The sequence below is a fragment of the Mauremys mutica genome, chromosome 3, assembly GCF_020497125.1.
Source record: "Mauremys mutica isolate MM-2020 ecotype Southern chromosome 3, ASM2049712v1, whole genome shotgun sequence".
Taxonomy (NCBI): Eukaryota; Metazoa; Chordata; order Testudines; family Geoemydidae; genus Mauremys; species Mauremys mutica.
Genome location: NC_059074.1, coordinates 193687915 through 193706220, shown reverse-complemented (window position 1 = coordinate 193706220; position 18306 = coordinate 193687915). Strand labels below are relative to the sequence as shown.

The window sequence follows — 18306 nt, the reverse complement described above, 5'->3', positions numbered from 1 at the left end:
TTCCTTGGTGAGAGAGACTAGGAGCCTATCGGAGAGATTTCAGATATATTAAACCCCATTACAGAAAATGTAATTTCTGTCAATATAATCCCATGTATTCTTCAATTTAGTACTTTAGAGATAACAAGCTACTTACAATATATTTGCCTTTGGAGGATTAATTTACAAAGTGCACTATCTGTGAGTCACAGGCAGACTCACATAAGCATAGCTTGTAAGGGTTATCAATTTCTGTGACCTCACAGCAGACCTGGGAGATCAATTTTTTTTCAGCCTTGTAAGACACTGATTAAGGGAAAATACAGAATACCTTATACACTGAAGTGTGCTTCCAGATACTTACTGTAAAAAGAAAAAAGCATGTTGTCCTAAAAATATCATATATATTTTAATAGCAAATTTGGTTTCCGTATTCCAAATCATTGGGGGGTGGGGGAGTATCTTTATTTGTTGTAGATTTATTACACCACCCTTTGTCCAATCAATATCTTAATTTGTATTGTTGTCCTTAAATTGAATAATAGGTGGTTTTGTCCATTTTAGGGGCCATGTAGATAACCAGGGCTCCTGCTTAATGATAATGGCTGAGTAAAGATTGTTGCATTGGAGAGGCTCTGGAAATGTGTAGCTATGTACGGGTTGATACGTCAACACATACCATCCCTTACTTCAAATTCTGCTCCTACGGGCGCATTTGCTTTGCTTTCCATCTTTTGTATGCTTGCAAAAATATTCTGTGAGCATAGCTACCGTATGTAAGCCATAGAGATATTGAAATTGTTCTTCCAAGGCTATATATCTGCCTTTGTTAGAAATCTCATGTTGGATGAACCTTTGAAGGCTGAGTCTATGAATGAAGGCCACAAACTATGAGGAGAAATATAAAAAGTCAGTCCTTTCAGTCAACAAGAAAAAATATGAATGGAGGATCTGACTGAACTGTATGATTTCCTGTGGACAAATATGTCAGTTTAGGGCGGCCTACGAAAAGTTTTAGGAGACGATGACCGCAGCATGCTTTTGAACTAACGTTAGTAGATTTTTATCCTCAGTGACTTTGTGGTCTCTCTTTGTACCCAACTTGCCTATAATTGAAAAAATATTTTTTGGTTTTGTGTCAAAAATGTCTGTATAAGCTCAGTGTGTGCAAGAAAAAAATAAATGCAGGTCAAAATACAGTCTCACTGAAGTCTCCTGGATGTAGGGCAGTCATACTGCAGGTGCCACTTTGAGAATTCTCCCATGGAGTTACAATTAAATTGTGGTATTCATTCTTGAGACAATTTCCCCCCAATGATTCAAAACTGGAGAGCTGATGAAGTGCATTTTTAAATTGTGTGTCCATGTTTGATTTTTCCATTGATTTTTGAAAGGGCAGCAATGCCAAAATGCAGTACACAGGCTTTCAAAAAGGGCAGTTTCAAAAAATGGATGTTATGACTGAAAGTCTGAGAGAGCAGGCCATGCAAAGGACTACTTAAAACTATCTGTGGGATAAACACCAAACAGCTAATTTGAATGTTGATGATACATGAAAATGTTTCCCAACATTTTTATTAATATATTTTTTATAACAAGGTATGCATGAGAACAAATTATTTTGTCTAAATTGTTTGCTGCAGGAAACAGCAAACAGATCATTTATGGTTTACTTTGCCTTTCTTCAGCTAGCTCGTAAGTCATTCAGCCACAACTTTGAAAAAAAAAATTTACCTTCCTTCTTAGATTCTTCCAAACTTGTTAACACACATGTACATTTTTGTATTAATGATGAGTCATTGTAAATCACTGTTGCAAAGATTAAATAAAATGCTGAAGGGCAGCCCGGGTGCAGATCAGTCATAAATTATTGGCAGCAACATAGCATGTGGGAATACATGAAATGTGCATGAAAAACATAAACTCATGTCTAGTAGTATGGTAGTTAGTCCAGAGTGGGAACATTGGATTTTTCTGGTTAGCATTATAACTTTGCCACAAAACAGTTAGTGAAGAGAAGGTTTGTTTTATGCAGTTTGAAAGCATTTGATCTATATCTTCTGTGATATTTTGGATGCCTTTACAATAAATGCTAGTTGTGTACTTTAATTTTCTTTGCAAACTCTTAGTGAAAAGAGGATGATTTTTCACATGCATTCAGAAACATTGTTGTTCCTTCAACTGACATACACAACTCCACTTGAAGTTAGAGTAGGTTGCATGCATGGATTGAAGGTATGAGATGTCCCATAAAACTTATCAGTGGCAGGACAGATATCTTAAAAATGCAGAAGTTTTGAACTGAAATACTTTTTATATTGGAATTGGCCAGGTAAGTGATTTTTATAAATAAAGATTTTGATTGTAAACCAAGCAGTTTGCATTTGGAACCATGTTTTGGAACTGTTGGATATTTCTGTTGTGGAAAGAGTGACATGTCATTGTGTAGCAAAAAGCCTGTTGTAGGAACTACAGTGGCAAAGTTCAGTATGTTGTTAGTTTAAATCACCCATTCAAGTGATTCTCTCATTAGTCATTTAACCCCTTAGTGGTTTAGGTTCAGAGCATGATAACATGAACTAGAAGGGGCACTCGATCATTGCTGACAGTGTTGCATATATGGACATAGAGAGGATCTGACAGAGTAGAGGTTAATAAGGTGTTTTTCCCCTGTGATAAAAACTTCTGCTCTGTGATTGAAACATCCAGAAAGTGCAATACAATCACTTATTACTTCAGCGGAGAGCTAGTATAGGGTATATCAAACAATCTATAGTTTCCTTGTTTAGTGCATCCCACCTGAATCTCTCCCTGTTAAGAGCTAATGTTAAATAGTTACTAGTGGCACTTTTAGGAGGGAAAGCAATTCTCATCAAGTGCTACAGAAGTGTATTCAATGTCAAGTGTGTGCGTGTGGTGTTTATATATATAATATATAATACACACACACACACACACACAGAGTAAAAGAATGGTAAGGCTGCAAAGTCAAACACTCAAAAGTTAGGAAACACCAAACTTAAGGTTGCCCGTGCAATCTTTATTTAGCCCCCATGTGCGTATCCATTATGAAACAGTCTAAAATAAATGATCACATACTATTTTTCCACATTATCCCTGCCTCATTCAGTGCACAGGATGAATAGCACCCACGGAATGAGCAGCTATTCACTTTTGTTTTATGCTCATTCAGTGCTTCATTTGCTTCATGCTATTCAAACCTTGCTTTGAAGACAGCATTATTAATTTCCTCATGGACTTTTCTATGGTGCTCATCACTCTAATTAATTAATGTTTGTGAAGCACTAAGATGCTAATCTTCACACCTCTTTGAGGAGAGGGGTGGTATTATCCACATTTTACAGATGGAGGACAGAGGCTCAGAGAGATTAAGGTGAAAAATGTCCACTAATTTTGGGTACCCAATTTGAGACACCTGTGGTCTGAATTTTCAGAAAACTGACAGTAGCACAGTCTAGCCTGTGCGCTGAATGAGTTAGGGATCCCTTGGGAAAAGAGTATGTGAGCATATAATTAAAGACTGTATCATAATGCTTGTGCACAAGAGGACCAAATTAAGGTTTCAGTCACAACTGGCATTTGGATGCTTGACTTTGCAACATCAATTTTTTTTAAATGTAGATTTTTAGTATGTAATTTCTTAGGTTTTTTACGAAGTAATGAAAAAATAAAAAATCTGATCATCTGGAATAATACCATCACCCATATGGGTCATAAGCAGGGTTGGGAACTTTAGTCCACAGTTCAGATCTCTCCTACTTGAGCTAATGGAGTAAATGATAGCACGAGTATGTTGTCATCCTCTGGGTAGACCACTCACTAGAGAGAAGTGGGTTTGATAGTTGTTTTCTAACAGCAAAGGAATGTTGAGACTCAGGAATCTTGGTTCTGCAAGGGAATGTGCTTAGTGGTTGGAGACCCTGCTGTCCCTGTTCCCCTCCTCATTAACCCCTTCTGTCCCCTCCAGCTTGTCCCTGGTCCTCATCTTTGTTCCTCATCTAGCAAGGATTCTTGTGTCAATCTATTCCCTGCTGTCCCAAGTCCAGCTCATGTTCTCTCTATATTCAAATCAGGCTGCTTTTTCCTTCCACACTACTTGGGCACTAGCAGGGGACCACTGAGTGTATGTCTACACTGCAATTAAAAACCTGTGGCTGGCCTCTGCCAGCTGACTCGGGCTTGGGCTAAGGAGCTGTTTAATTGCTGTGTAGACATTTGGGCTCGGGCTGGAGCCCAGGCTCTCTGACCCTGTGAGGTGGGAGGGTCCCAGGGCTCAGACTGCAGCCTGGAACATCTACACCTCAATTAAACAACCCCTTACCCCGAGCCCCGGGAGCCTGAGTCAGCTGGCAGGGGCCAGCCATGGGTGACTAATTGCAGTGTAGACGTACCCTGAGAGCACGGGCGAGACACTCTGCCTGTTCTCAGTTCCCAGTGAGGCAGTAATCTGGAACAGCAATTTCAGAGGAAGTCCTGCACAATCCCAGAGTCTGGAGCATGCCCAGTACAGACAGAATATTTGGAGAATTTAGCTTCCAAATTCAAACAGTCTTCTACTGAGCCTATGCGAATGGAGTTTTTTCAGAAGTTTATGATTTGGCCAAATTTGGGCTGTTTTTTTTTCACTGGGACATCAAATGGCACATCCCTGACACCAGGACAACTCCCCTCTGCCAAATTTCAAGTTCCGAAGCATGGAGGAGCTAGAGTTTCTCGAGGAAGCAGCTGTAAGAATTTTTTTAGCATGGGCACCATAAGGTATATTTCCCCAATTGCTTGGAATGCAGTCCATATGGAAATGGCATTTTGGGATGGGGTGGCACTTGAACCATGGACTCCTGTTCACTCTCTATGGAGGAGACAGGATTGTACGGTCCTTCCCCATCAGGCAGTAGGAAGGAGGCTCCCCATTGCCTAGAGGTAAAAAGGTTACTTCTCAGCAGTGGGAGGAGAGACAGGGGTATAATCTTCAACCCTTTCCACTTCGGGCCGTAAGAGGGAACTTAGTGGAAGTTCTCTCCACTTCCTCTCTTTGTGTAGTGGGTTGGGAGACGGGATGGCTGAAGCAACGGACCAGATCCTGCTGGTCATGAGTAAACAAGCCCCAGTGGTTTTGTGTGGAATAGATGAATGCCTTTTTTTTTCGCGAGACAAGCTGGGTGAGGTGATATCTTTTATTGGACCCACTTCTGTAGGTGAGCGAGACAAGCTTTCAAGCGACCCCGAGCTCTTCTTCGGGTCTTTTTTGAGGTCTGTCAGATTTGGGGCCCAATAGCCAGAGATTTCTTCTGCTCACCTGTAGTTAGTGTAGGGTTCAGCTTTGGGTGCCTGGGTTTTGGCCCATTTAAAAATAAATAAATAGAAATAAATATGAGGTAGTATTGTACAGAGGTTACCCCACAGTTCAGAGTTAGGCCCCAATCCAGCTCTTGTTGATGTAAATGGGAAAGACTTCCATTTCCAATATTTCCTGTGAGTTGAATTGGATACTTGGAATGCATACCATCTTAGCTAAATTACTTCACTGGGGGTGAAATTCATCCCTGTTCAGAGGGTCACCATAGAACCAATGCACCACTTGAGATCCACTTAAATGCTATTTTTAGGGATAAGTGGGCTTGCTTTAAGTGATGCATACATCTGGCGCTGGTCATCTACACAGGAATGCATTTTCAGAAAACTGCGAAACAGAATAAATGGGCAAAACACACTTGGTTTATTGCCTTTACAAACCATTTCACACTGAGTTTTCAGTCATCGGTAGTAAAATATGCACTTTTTAAAGATTGATCTGTTACTCCTTTTATTACGGTAAACAGATAAAACTAGTAAAGCTCAAGCTGCAATTAGAATCTGTGTAGTAAATACTTTTTCGAGTAGGAAGAGCTGGAGTAAATACAGGTACTTATTTAGCTGTAAATGTTCAAACATTCACAAATTAACATAATTTCAGCCATCAATCAGGATCATCAGATTTCTGTTCTCCCTTTTATTTCTTAATATAATTTAATAATACATTTACAGATGTTTCAACATTGCTTGTCAATAATACTAAAACACAGGAAGGATGTTAAAGCAAGAAAAACAGATGTAAAAGAGAATGTACAATATGAAAAGTAGTTAAACATTGTGTTGTGTTTGTTACTCCTAAGCAAAATTAAGGTGAGAAGGTAGGCTTCTGTGAAGGGGAAGTGGACCCCCCCCGCAACCCACCAACCATAAAAAGGAATCTTGCTGAGTAAATGGTTTGATTATTCAAACAGTTCAGAATATGTGTGGTAAATTAGCTGTTGTAAATGTACCATGTGCAGGGCTTTTTAAACAGATTTTTACTTTTATGTTTTCACTAAGTCTTGGCTAATTGTTATGCATTTCACCTTGAATGCCAATTGTAATAATAGTATTACATCTGTAGTCTATTTCTTGGTTCTTAAATTACAGTAATCAGGAATACTCACTACGTAAAATACTGTATAGTTACTCATAAGAAAATATTGAAATCAATCAAAAATATGTAGCTTGCATATTGCCTTAGACAGACCTGGAGAGTTGCCAGACAACCAAGGTATTATTAGGAAAGCTGAGCCAATAGCTTTCAGGGAGAAGACTTGTGAATTTAGAAGCCATCAGGTATTGTCATTTCAGAGGATCTTAGGAGTGTGCCCTTGGTGCAGCTTTTGTCTGGTTTTAAGGGAAAAAAAAGTAAATTCATATTTTTAAAACTACAGTTTAGCTGTTTTTAAATGTATTTAGTTTTATGTTTTACACCACAGACTTAAGTATGATTTATATGGTTAAAATACTTAAATAACAAAAGAGGAATAAATTATTTACAAAGGTGGTAGGTACTTACAGTATATATACAGAAAGCCACTCTCATTTTTCTTATGGGACTACATTTTTAAATGGGGGGAACCTATCATTCTTCAAGACTATCTTCTAGTAGGTTACCACCTACACCACATGGCTATGGTATTGATTTGTCCTCTGTCCTTTGTTCAAAGCAGTCTTGGAGTTCTTGGTGCCCCCAAACTAGACTAGATTATAATGCCCACAGACAAAATTCTTGCCATCTATGAGTAACCCATGAGGCCATTTGTTTCAAATGTCCCCAAGGCTGTCCCTGGATCCAGACTAAAACAGAGTGGAGTTCATAGGGAGTGTGAATTACCTCACACATTTCAAGACTATAAACCCTTTGAATCAAGATTAAAACTCACAAGGCAGTGTGGACAAATATGCATTACCTCAGCCTGTATAATAACTGATACATTAGAAGGTTGTACTGTCCAGTGCATCGGCCTCAGTTTAATCTTTCTGATCATGAATATCCTGTCTGATAATAGGAAGGGTTAGCAATAGAACCTTGGTAGAGCTGATGGTACATCATTGGCTGGTTGTTTAGGAACACTGCAGTTTCTGCCACTTCAGAAAAGGGGGACACACATGCAGTAGCATGTGCAAAAGAGAAAAGGTGAGTAATATCCAGAGACCACATTCAAGCTGGCCATTAAAGACAAGTTAAATATTCTCTATTACAATCACCAGCACCAAAATTATTCCAGTGTTCTAGCTGTGGAAATACCGGAAACCCCTTGCAACAGCTAGTCCCTCTTTTTTCCCTATATTATTTTTCCAAGGAGGGTTCTGCATATGGGTCATGACTTGATCAGGTGACTTTCTGTGTGCATATGCATAAATTTTTAGACCCCTACTTGTTAGCAACCCTCTTGTTGCAAAGGTCCTATGGAACAGGAACTCTGTGCAGTTTTAAATGAGACAGAACTGGGGAGACCACACATCCCATTGTGACAGAAGGATAAGGCAGATCATGGACGACTTGTTGGTGTGCAGATCAGGTAAAATTCATCCCTGCGCAAAGGACCAACAAAAGGCCTACAAGCCATGTTGAGCTCTGTTTTGAAGCCCTGTGCCAGCCAGTTTGCTCAGAGGTGAATTTCAGTTGGCCTGCACAAAAAGTAACCAAAACTTGGTCTGATGATCTTTACCGTGATCTGTTCTAAAACCTTTGAACTACTGCTTTTGTCATAGGCCTTCTGGGTAAAATTCACCTCTGTGGAGAGAACTAGCACAAAGCTTATTTAAACCCTCAAAATAGGCCTTAAGTGGGACTCCAGCGGTGCCTACCCCTTGGGCTTGCCCTCTGTACCGATCTGAATATCACCGTTTGCTAGATATGGGAAGACCTTCCTTGGATACGTGGGCCCAGCAAAAAAGAAAAGTGAACTTCTAGTAATTTTCTACTAGTTTGCAAGCAAATCAGCCACTGTTGAGTACACAGCAAATAAATTAAATGATAGACAGCAATTGCCAAATGTATATTAACACATACACTTTTAAAATAGAGGGAAGTCAGCTCCCTTAGCAGAATGTTGCACTCTACAGACAAAGCAAACATGCCGAGAGAATGACAGTCAAGACGCTTGGCATTTTAGAAGTTAATAGGTAGCAAACACTGTTTTTCCCCCAGGCATTCCATCTTTTTCTATGATAGTTTTGTACATGACAAACTTTTTAGTGGATGCATTAATATTCTATAACTAATGTGCTGTCAGGTGTCATGAAGATAAGATTAAAAGGCACTGTTCATACATTTTCCACTTGCTTATTTTCCCCCTTTTGCAAGAGCTTTATTCTGCTGTATCAGGGTCTAGGTCAGAATTGTTTGTTAGTTTCTGTTTAAAAAAAATACTATTAAAACCCAAGTATATGCTATGTGTAAACAGAGTTATTCTTTAAAAACATATAAGACACCTTATACATTAGGGCAATTCCTGCCAAGCAATCTTAAATACATTGAGATGCTTACCGTTTTTCTTTAAAATAAGAGAATGTGGGGTTTTTTTGTTGTTGTTAGAAAAAGTAACCTCAGGGGGGAAGTGGAGGAGGAGAGAAGTAATGGTTTGTCATTTCTTTGCAAGTCAGGTTTTGGTCTATTCTTGTCAAATCTGTCTTAAGTGTGTTTACATACAGTTTGCCTTTCTGGTATTTTGTGCTTGCACAGACCTGATCTCCACCTATTTTGTGTCAACAGTTGCTGAGATTGGTGTACAGCGATTAACCCTTGAGAATTGAAACCCCGATAAGCTAAGAACTGTGCCCTCAGAGACCCTCTCCCTCACTTACATCATAAACTTGCTCCAGGCTGCGCCTACATAGAACAAACTGCATTTTTGAGTAGTTAAAAAGTCAACCTGAAATATTAAAAATGGGGCAAATGTTGCCTCCTTGTTGAATAAAACAATTTTCTCTTCTCAAAAGTGAAACGGAGCCAGAGGCATATGGGAAGGAAGTGCTTCTGAGGGTGTGTTTTTTGCCCAGTCTGGTCTTAAATAATCCTGCAGAAATTCTGTATCACTGTCTGTATTAGAATTAAACACTTAAAGATCCCTTTGGGTCTTTTTTTAGTGAAAGAAAAGAAAACAGCAGATACCATTTAAAAAAAATTTCTACCACTGCAGTCCTAAACAACATGTAGCTCATATAACAGTTTCAGTGGTTAAAATGCTGTGATATCCATTGCCTCTTAATATTCAGTTATAATTCCACCCCTGGCCCTAAAAGGGCCAGCTCCTCAGCTGGTGTAAATCAGCATAGCATCATTGATCTAGATTACCTGAGGACCTAGCTGTGATAAGCTTTGTGTGCCCCAAGATCATACAAGCCTCCTTCCTGTGTGCCATTCCTCTGACCTACCCATGTACATTTGATCATACCACTTTCTGGGGACATCAGTTCTCCTCTCCTTGCCCTAAAAAAATATCATGGTGGGGAGATTCCACTCATGGAAATTAATCTCCAAGCAAAATGGGAATCACATTACCAGACAAAATTTTGAAACAGAACATTAAGTGATGTTTAAATAGATCAGTAGTCTCTGAGAGTTGTTAGTAGCCGATGCTCTTTCATGGTCGATGCAAAAAGAATTGGTGGTTTCAGACCAGTTTCTATTAAACAGATGTCTGCGTCACAAAAACACCACCACGACTGCCACCTTTGTTCATAGTCTTAGCAACAACAGCAAGGACCAAATCAGCATGGAAACGGAGCTACCCTCTCCTACCTAAAGGGCCAGGACATGGGTTGCTGGGTGACTCTACCTGGTTCATTCCATGTGGGATTCACAATCAAACTGTAGCGTTTCGATTTGTATTCTCTTCTTGTTTTCAGAGGCTCTGTGGCTGTATACCCCTAAGAGGCTCTTCAGGGGTCTGGTTGGCTGCTCTCAGTTCACTCCAGTGACCCGTTAGGGTGGGAGCATCTGGCATGGGACACTGGTTCTTTAATTCCTAAGTGGTCTGCTGGAGGACAGGACATAATGCAGAGATCCATAGCCTCCACACACAAGAGCATTTCTCAGCCCCTTCTCATTTGAGCCAGCAGCTAGTAGTGTGAACAGTCAACTTGCTCTAACTTCTTTACTGTGGGCCACAGGACTGAGCGCATCTTCCCACTCTCCCAAAAGATCCATTATAAGTAGTGGGTGGGGGACAGAGGCCTGTACAAGGATCCCAACTGGAAAGAAGCTGTTGTGTGGATTAGCCACTAGACCTCAGAAGAGGGCCACCAGCCTCTTGGAGGGGAAGATCCAGGGTCAAGGCAAGACACTAGACTAGATAGGAAGAGAAGTTCTATGTGCTTTTTTTGATTGTTTGTCTGAGGGACTTTTACATACTAAAGCGGCGCTCGTGGTATACGTGCTAAGCCAGATGGAACCCTAGAAGCCCCCCACTTACGTTGACAGGCTTTTTGAGGCTGCGGCTGCGATGTCCATAAATGCAGTGAATCTCCGAGCCTTGGCTAAGCTTGAATGGATGAGTTGCAAGTATTTTGTCCAGCTCTAGTTTAGAGTGTCAGTGGGGAAACTTGCACTGCTGCTGCCTGTGCATGTGCCTCTTGCGTGGACACAGGAGAACAGCAGGGATCAAAATCAGACACTGCTACTACATTCAACTCAAAAAATTGATGATATTGAAATACCAGATCAGAAGAAAATATTCCTGAGAGGGAATTGTCTTTTTAAAGAAATAGCCAATGGTTTGCAATAAGATTTGAAAGCCAGTTCAGTACCTTATCCTTTCACCACACAATCCATGCAATAGAGCAGAAAGTCGAAGTCACCAGATTGAAGCTATCTTCTGAAGACCAACCTGATTGTACTGTAGATTTTGGTATGCAACAGACTTGGGCCTGAGTTACAAAGTTCAGACCTAGTTCAGAGTTTTAGGATTCAGGATTTATATTCAGGCCTATATCTAGAATTCATCCAGCTCTGATGACCATTTTTTTGGTTTTCCCGCCTGTAGGCATATGTGAAAAAGCCACAGATGAAGGGTAAGTTCAGAATGGAAGAAGATTTGCACACCCATTCTGGCTGTCCTCAAACGAGAACCCCACTCCACACACACACTCTGCTGCAGGCATGTTGAAGGACATTCCAGGGGTTAGAGGCCAGGAGTGTGGTCTGCACCTTTCAGCGTGTGCGTCTATAACCCCGCAAAGTCTGTGAAATGGAAGCTCAGTGTTTCTCACACGGGGGTCACCACTTGTGTAGGGAAAGCCCCTGGTGGGCCGGGCCGGTTTGTTTACCTGCCTGTCCGCAGATCTGGCTGATCGCGGCTCCCACTGGCCGCGGTTCGCCACTGCAGGCCAATGGGAGCTGCTGGAAGCGGCGCGGGCCGAGGGACATACTGGCCGCTGCTTCCAGCAGCTCCCATTGGCCCAGAGCAGCGAACCACAGCCAGTGGGAGCCGCTATCAGCCGGACTTGCGGACGGGGCAGGTAAACAAACCGGCCTGGCCCGCCAGGGGCTTTCCCTAGACAAGTGGAGACCCCAGCGTGAGAAACACTGGACTAGATGAACAGGTCAGATGAGATGTTCACAGTGGTCCCTTCTGGCTTTATAATCTATGAAAGACAACTCAATACATCCACTCAGGGAGATTATTTGTGCTGGAAGCAGGGAGTAGGACGTGCACTGGTGATTAGAAATGTCTTAAACTGGGCATCCATTTCCAGTGATGGACCAGAACTTGGCCCATAGTATTATTTCATGGCTGTAAAGAATCAGTTCAGCTCTTGGTGTAACTGAGAACAACTTTAATGCTGTTCTAATTTTTAGCAGCTTGTAGTGATCCTTAAAGGATTATTGTGGCACCTGGGGATCACCAGAGAGCTTCTACAGTGGGGTCCAGGATTGGGGAAAAGCAGAGGATTAGCTCTGCTGGCTCTTCTCTACTTAAGGATTTACTCTTGCATCAATTGGCCACTTAGGTGGTTTTATATCTTCTTTGCAAGAATTGTGGTGTCAGGGAGTGAGATTTCTGCTGTCCCCTCCCCAACCCCATAGACACCTGTGCACAGAAAATCTAGTATGGTTCAGTGGCACAGGAAGTTGGAGAGGAGTAGGATTCTGGGAGATCACTCAGGTATCCCCTACCCTTGTGCTCTTTGGGGACTTCCTGGGTGCAAGTGAGGGTTTGGGTCGAGGGAGGAGCAGGTGAATCTGTCACTATGCAGACCCATCAGTTGTCAGTTCTTCTGGAGGGCATGTACCAAGAGTGGGCACTAGTGCCACCATGATGTGGTAATAGCAACTGAGCAGTTCCTCCATCCAGCTCAATGGCAGGATGCCTTCCTGACCCCCTTCATAGCTCTCCAGAGACCATTCCTTTTATTTGGGCTGGGCATAGTGTGGGTGTGTCCCACAATGAATAATAAAAAGGTGCCTGGGGTGTGTGGAGGGCGGGGGGAGGGAAGATTTTGTAGCATTCAAAGAAGATCAAGCAGGATTCTGACAAAAGACATAGTTCTTATGTGCCTGACTAGTAAATGTAGGGCACGCCAGGCATACGCACGGGGTGTGTATATCTGATCACATCTTCATCCTTTCTGTCTTTGTGCTGATATGTTTGGTACATTAGCAGGTTGGTACATTAGCTGGCAAGAGAATAAATAGCACTTTCCTGCTTCAAAGAAACTTTTCTGAATGCACAATATGAATACATTTGTAGGGTCACATAGTAATGCTTGAAGTCAGAAACTATTTTTAAAACAAAATTGCAGAACAGCACATGGTTTTCATTAGTGCTTTACATCAAATTTGTCAGCTAATTAGTGGTTTTTCATCACTAGTTTTGAATAGTATTTTATTTGTAGTTCACTCTTAAATATTATCTTACACAATACCCAAACCTCAGTATTCTCATTTGACAAACATTCCAGTACTGCCAAAGGAGGAAAACTAAGCTTCAGGGAGAACTTTGATACCTCTGATTGATGGACTTGCTGTGATTTGAGTAAATTCCAATATTACGTTTCTTAAGTGGGCGGTTAGCAGAGCATGTATTCTCTTCCCTCCCTACTCCTATTTAGTGTTGTAAATGATGTATTGCAGTTCTGTCTGTCTTCATTTCAGAGGAGGAGGAGAAACCAAGAAAAGTTGCCAAACATGGCTTCATGAGGTCTGCTTTAGATTGAATCAACTTTCTTGAGTGTCTTGAAACCTTTTTTCACAAATAAAAGGAACGTAGAAAGCATAGAAAGTGAATGAATGGTGGTTATGGATCATTAAGCTTGCTAACTAGCTTCAAGATACAAACTTTTTAATACCTGCAGTAAATGCTTTTTTCATATTTATTTCTCATTTTAGAGGTGGGAAGTATGATTACAGTGGGGAAACCTCCAGTTACTCTGTCTCTATAATTAGAGAGGGACCTATTGATTCTTGAATGTGGTTTTAAGGATGTTTTTAAAGCACATTTTAGACTTTGAAATATGAAAATGTTATGAAATGATTTCTGCAAAAGTTCCCCCCCCCTTTAATTTACTACTTAAAAAGGCCCAGAAAAGTACGTAAACAAGCAAAACTGAAAATATTTGGGAATTAGGAATAAAGCAGCAATGAAATGTGCTAAACTGTGACTCTTGGATTATTACAAATTTACATTTAAATATTCTAGAAATTAGGTGTTAAATTGAAAAAATTATGGAAACACTAAATAAATGAGTGATTCCAGTAAGTGGTATAGAATATTGCAAGTCCTGAAAGTGGTTTTTTGGGGCAGTTTTGGTGACTGAAACTGAAGGCAGAGTAATGCTTTTAGAAATAATCTATTGTAAAAATGATACCATTGGTAGCCTTAGGTACTTTGTTACAAGTATTTATGTGGATGGATCCTAGCTGGCCTGTTTATGCTTTATTTGAAAGTCATCTTTCTTTTCAAAATATATAGGTACATTTTAAAAGTGAGATTTACAAAAGGCATTGGTTTAACAATGGTGTTTGCCATTTTATAGGTATTGTGGGTTTTCTTATAGTCCTTAAACCTGTTTGCTAGAACATGCTTCAAAATGATTGAAGCAGAGTGTTTTCTGGCACTTAATAGCACCACTTCTGATATGCAAACCCCTGGCCAGCATTCCAACACCACTCTCCAGTGTGAAATTGACAGGGAACAACATAAGGGCTCAGAGACTGGCAATATTGTAAAAATGTTTGTATTTTGGGAAGGCAGGTGGGATTAAATTTATATGCGCCATCAAGTCTAAACATCTATCTTTAGGGGGTTCGCACTGAAGACTGGAAGTCTCTGACCATGAAGTAAAGTCATGAGCAAAGGTGACTTTAGAAAACTGTGATAGCAAGGGAGGGCCTCATTTTATTTAATGGACAGAAGTGTGAAATACACACTTTTTCTGCTAGCGCTGCAGATGACTACACAAGCAACAAAGGGAGGTGCAGCAAGAGGAAAAAGAGCAGATTTATGTGAAAAACATCAGGCAGGCTGTAACATGAAACTAGCAAAATGTGCCTTTTGAAGGGTTTTGTGATTTAGTGAAAATACTCACTTTCTGGCTGGTGCATTTTAGCCTGTTTCACCCTAAAATTATTGGCTGGTAAAGGTTTTTTGTTGTTGTTTGTCATCACCTGTGATGCTGCCTCTCAATGAGAGGAAACAAAACTTGTTTATTGCAGTGAAGGCAGGCGAGCTGAAGGTCAAAGTTCAAAGGCGGATTGCTGCATCACTGGGCTTTGGTCTGAGTCTTATCCATGTGACCAGAGATGCTCATTGTCACAATAGCAAGACCTTTAAATAGGGAGAGCTACAGTTACCACTGGAGAATAAAAGTCTAAAAGAAAACAGTTCAGCAAAATGCATATTTAAAAAAAGAGTGTTGCCTCTTGGTTCTCTTTAGAGCGGGGAGAAGCTACACAAATAGATTTTTGTTCATTCTTGCCTGATTAGCAAAGAGAGAATAGAAGCTGTTTTATCTAAAGGGAGAAGAAAATGAGATTAACTTAAAAAATAATTCAGCCTCTCTGAGCTTGTACATTTGCCCAACTGTTCAACTCTCTTCCCCTCACAAAAATATCCATTTGCATATGCATTGTTTTGCAGAATTCCACACAAAGTGTTAACTTTTTTCAGTTTGGTGGCAGGTCCGACTTGCACTTTGACAAATCACATTAGTTATAAGCAGCTATTGACTCTGCTATTCAGGGAGAAAGAGTCTGCATCAAAGTAACTTTATTGACACATGGTGTAGTGTGGAAATAAACACTCCTTATGCAAAAACTTAAGCATGTGCATAACTTTACTAACATGAGTAAAATTATGTCTATGTTTTAAGTATGAGGTTAAGTATTTGCCAGAATGGAACCATAATTTGTTACAGGAGTTGGTAGAAGATTTGTATTTGGAGAAAATTAGTTTTGACTAAGTATTTGTTTTACAAGTAAATACTTTTTTTTAAAGCATTAGTCCTGGTTCCTTCTGCATTTTTTAAACAGAAACATTTTTAAAAGTAATTGAATGTTAACAAGGGGGAAATGAGAGTGATGTGAGTGCTAAGAACAATTGGAGGATTTTGTTGTTGTTAACTTTTTTTGGTACCACCGTTTTGTTGCCACCAGGGCTTCTATCATTGTATCAAACAAGAATTTTGCAAATTCAAGTAGTGATCTTGCTATTGGCCCTTCTTTACTAAACACTGTGGTGGAGAGGTTTTATTCCTAAATACATATTCCTTTTCCAAACATAACTAAATATTTTTCTTTTTTTGTGAACAGCCCTAAGATGTGATTTGTAGATATAATTGAATCCCATTCTGCTCTCTGAAAGCGGAACAGTTATTCCTGTTTTAATCGAATGTGTTCTTTCGGGTTCACAGGAAAAATAAAGAAACTTTAAAGTGGATACTTTTTTAAATGCATAGTAGTTTGGAATCTACTATAAAGCAAAGCATTTTGTTACAAAGACAGGGAGGATGGGACAGAAGGTTAAAGGGCATTTTGGAAACAAACAGCTGGACCAGTTTATTTAAACAGATACAAGGATGGGGAGCTGACCTCAGTTTGACTTCTAGTGGGAGGAGCAAGAATGTCATTTTATTACTTTGCCCAGAAGGAAAATGTTCTTGCATCTGAATTCACCCCTAAGGCATCCAAACACATGGCTGTTTTGCAGAATCCATCTTCTTATACAAAATACATATGAGAATGTTTAAGGAAGTGTCTGTGTGTAAAATGTACTAAAAGTATACATCCTGAGTGGTAGTGTGGGACAAACAGGTGAGAATGTGTTTTATTTTAGTCTGGTATTTACCAATACTTATAAATAAGACCTGGCTAAACAGTTTATTGAAGTAAGATTCCAGCTACCTAATCTACTAATGATGTGTGTCCTTTGGAGAAGGGGGAAGGTTGAAAAGTTTGGTTATTTGTACTAGTAAATGTTCTCAGTTTACTTAAGCTGTTTAGCTGTGTACTTCTTGGTCTGGGTGAAAAGATTTTCCTAAATGAGGGTTTTTATGGAGAGCTAGCAAGCATAAAACTGCTCCCCAATCTCAGATGGCTATCGGAAAGGCCCCTTATTCTCCCAGGACTTCCTACTCTGTCAGTTATTTAGAAGTCTGTGCACTACAAGGGTGGGATGCACATAGGAAAAGCAAAAGCCTTCTGGGCTTACCAAAATAAATACCTTATTTCTTTGTTGTTTTTCTTATGAGAGTTGCTATGAAAATTGCTTTCTTCAAATGCCAGGTTCCTGGTATTAAACAATTTTCTAATTGGTCATGGAGCTAAGACAGTTAATGGGGGGGAAAAAAGCAGATATTTTAATTACCTTTTTTACATGGTGTTTGTGCTACACCTGTGCTTGTAATGAGAATGGAGAATTAGTCTAACCTTCTGCTCACATGATTCTAATTTTCATGGTTTGTACAAGATAATGATGAACTGATTTGCAGCACAGTTTGTTGTAGTTTATTTTTTGTATTAGAAGTGTGTATAAAAATTGATACAGAACTGGTACTGATTAAAGTATGACCTAATTTATGTGTAAGATTTACAGAATAGGGCCTTGTGTATGTGTGTGAGTACAGAATGCTTCCAGAGTACGTTTTGGCAAGACAAGACTGATTATAATTCACATCTTGATTAACTTTCTGAGGACTTATGTCATGAAAATCAGTCAGGAAAGTGAAATCTGAGGAAACTAAGTGTGCTGTACTATAGATGTCTCCTTTAAAGATTACTGAGGTACAAACATCATAAAGTTCTATATTTTGTGATCATTGTTCCATATCAGTTTAGAACAAGCAGAAGTCACACCAGATTCATGCTGGAATGCTGTGGTACCTTTTAATTTTATTACAATAAAGATCTTGCTAACGTGTGGCAAACACACAGTGAAGACAAGTTAAGAATATTGCTTCACAAAATGTACTTTGGTGATTTATTTTGCCAAGTATAGTTTGATTTACTTATAACACTCCTTTTCCACTAGTAAATACTGAAGAATAGTTTGTAAAAATAAGGCAGTCTTCTTAAGGAGACCTCTCTAGAGCACTCTTAAATCTTTGCTGAGAAGTTGGACTTTTTTGTTGACTTTTTTGGAGATGATGTTCATTGAGTTTGCTGATTAGTTAGATGACAGAGAGTGAAGATCTACTCTAGCTCGTTGATTATGATCTTAATGCCATTAAGGCTGTATTCAGAAGAGACTCAGGTGAGATTTATTTTGTGTTATGTGTATTGGTTTTCTATGTTACTTGTATTCAATCTGAATATCATTTTCATCATAACAACAGTTCCAAAACTAATTGAGTTTAGGAGTTAAAAATGCTATGAATATTATTTTAGATGACAAATATTAACTATTTTTATTTCAAAAGAGCTGCTTTTCATTTGTAGTGGGGATTTTTGAGTAGTACAGTAATTGCAATCTAACAAGATGTTTGCTGTAAATGGTCAGGCCTAGCAGGGGGAAAACAGGATTATAA

The 18306-nt window shown here is 39.7% G+C and overlaps 1 protein-coding gene across 2 annotated transcripts in view; it reads left to right on the top strand.

Moving 5' to 3' along the window:
- MEIS1 (Meis homeobox 1) overlaps positions 1-18306 on the top strand; it is a 125495-nt gene that overhangs the window by 101407 nt on the left and 5782 nt on the right. The window lies entirely within an intron of this gene.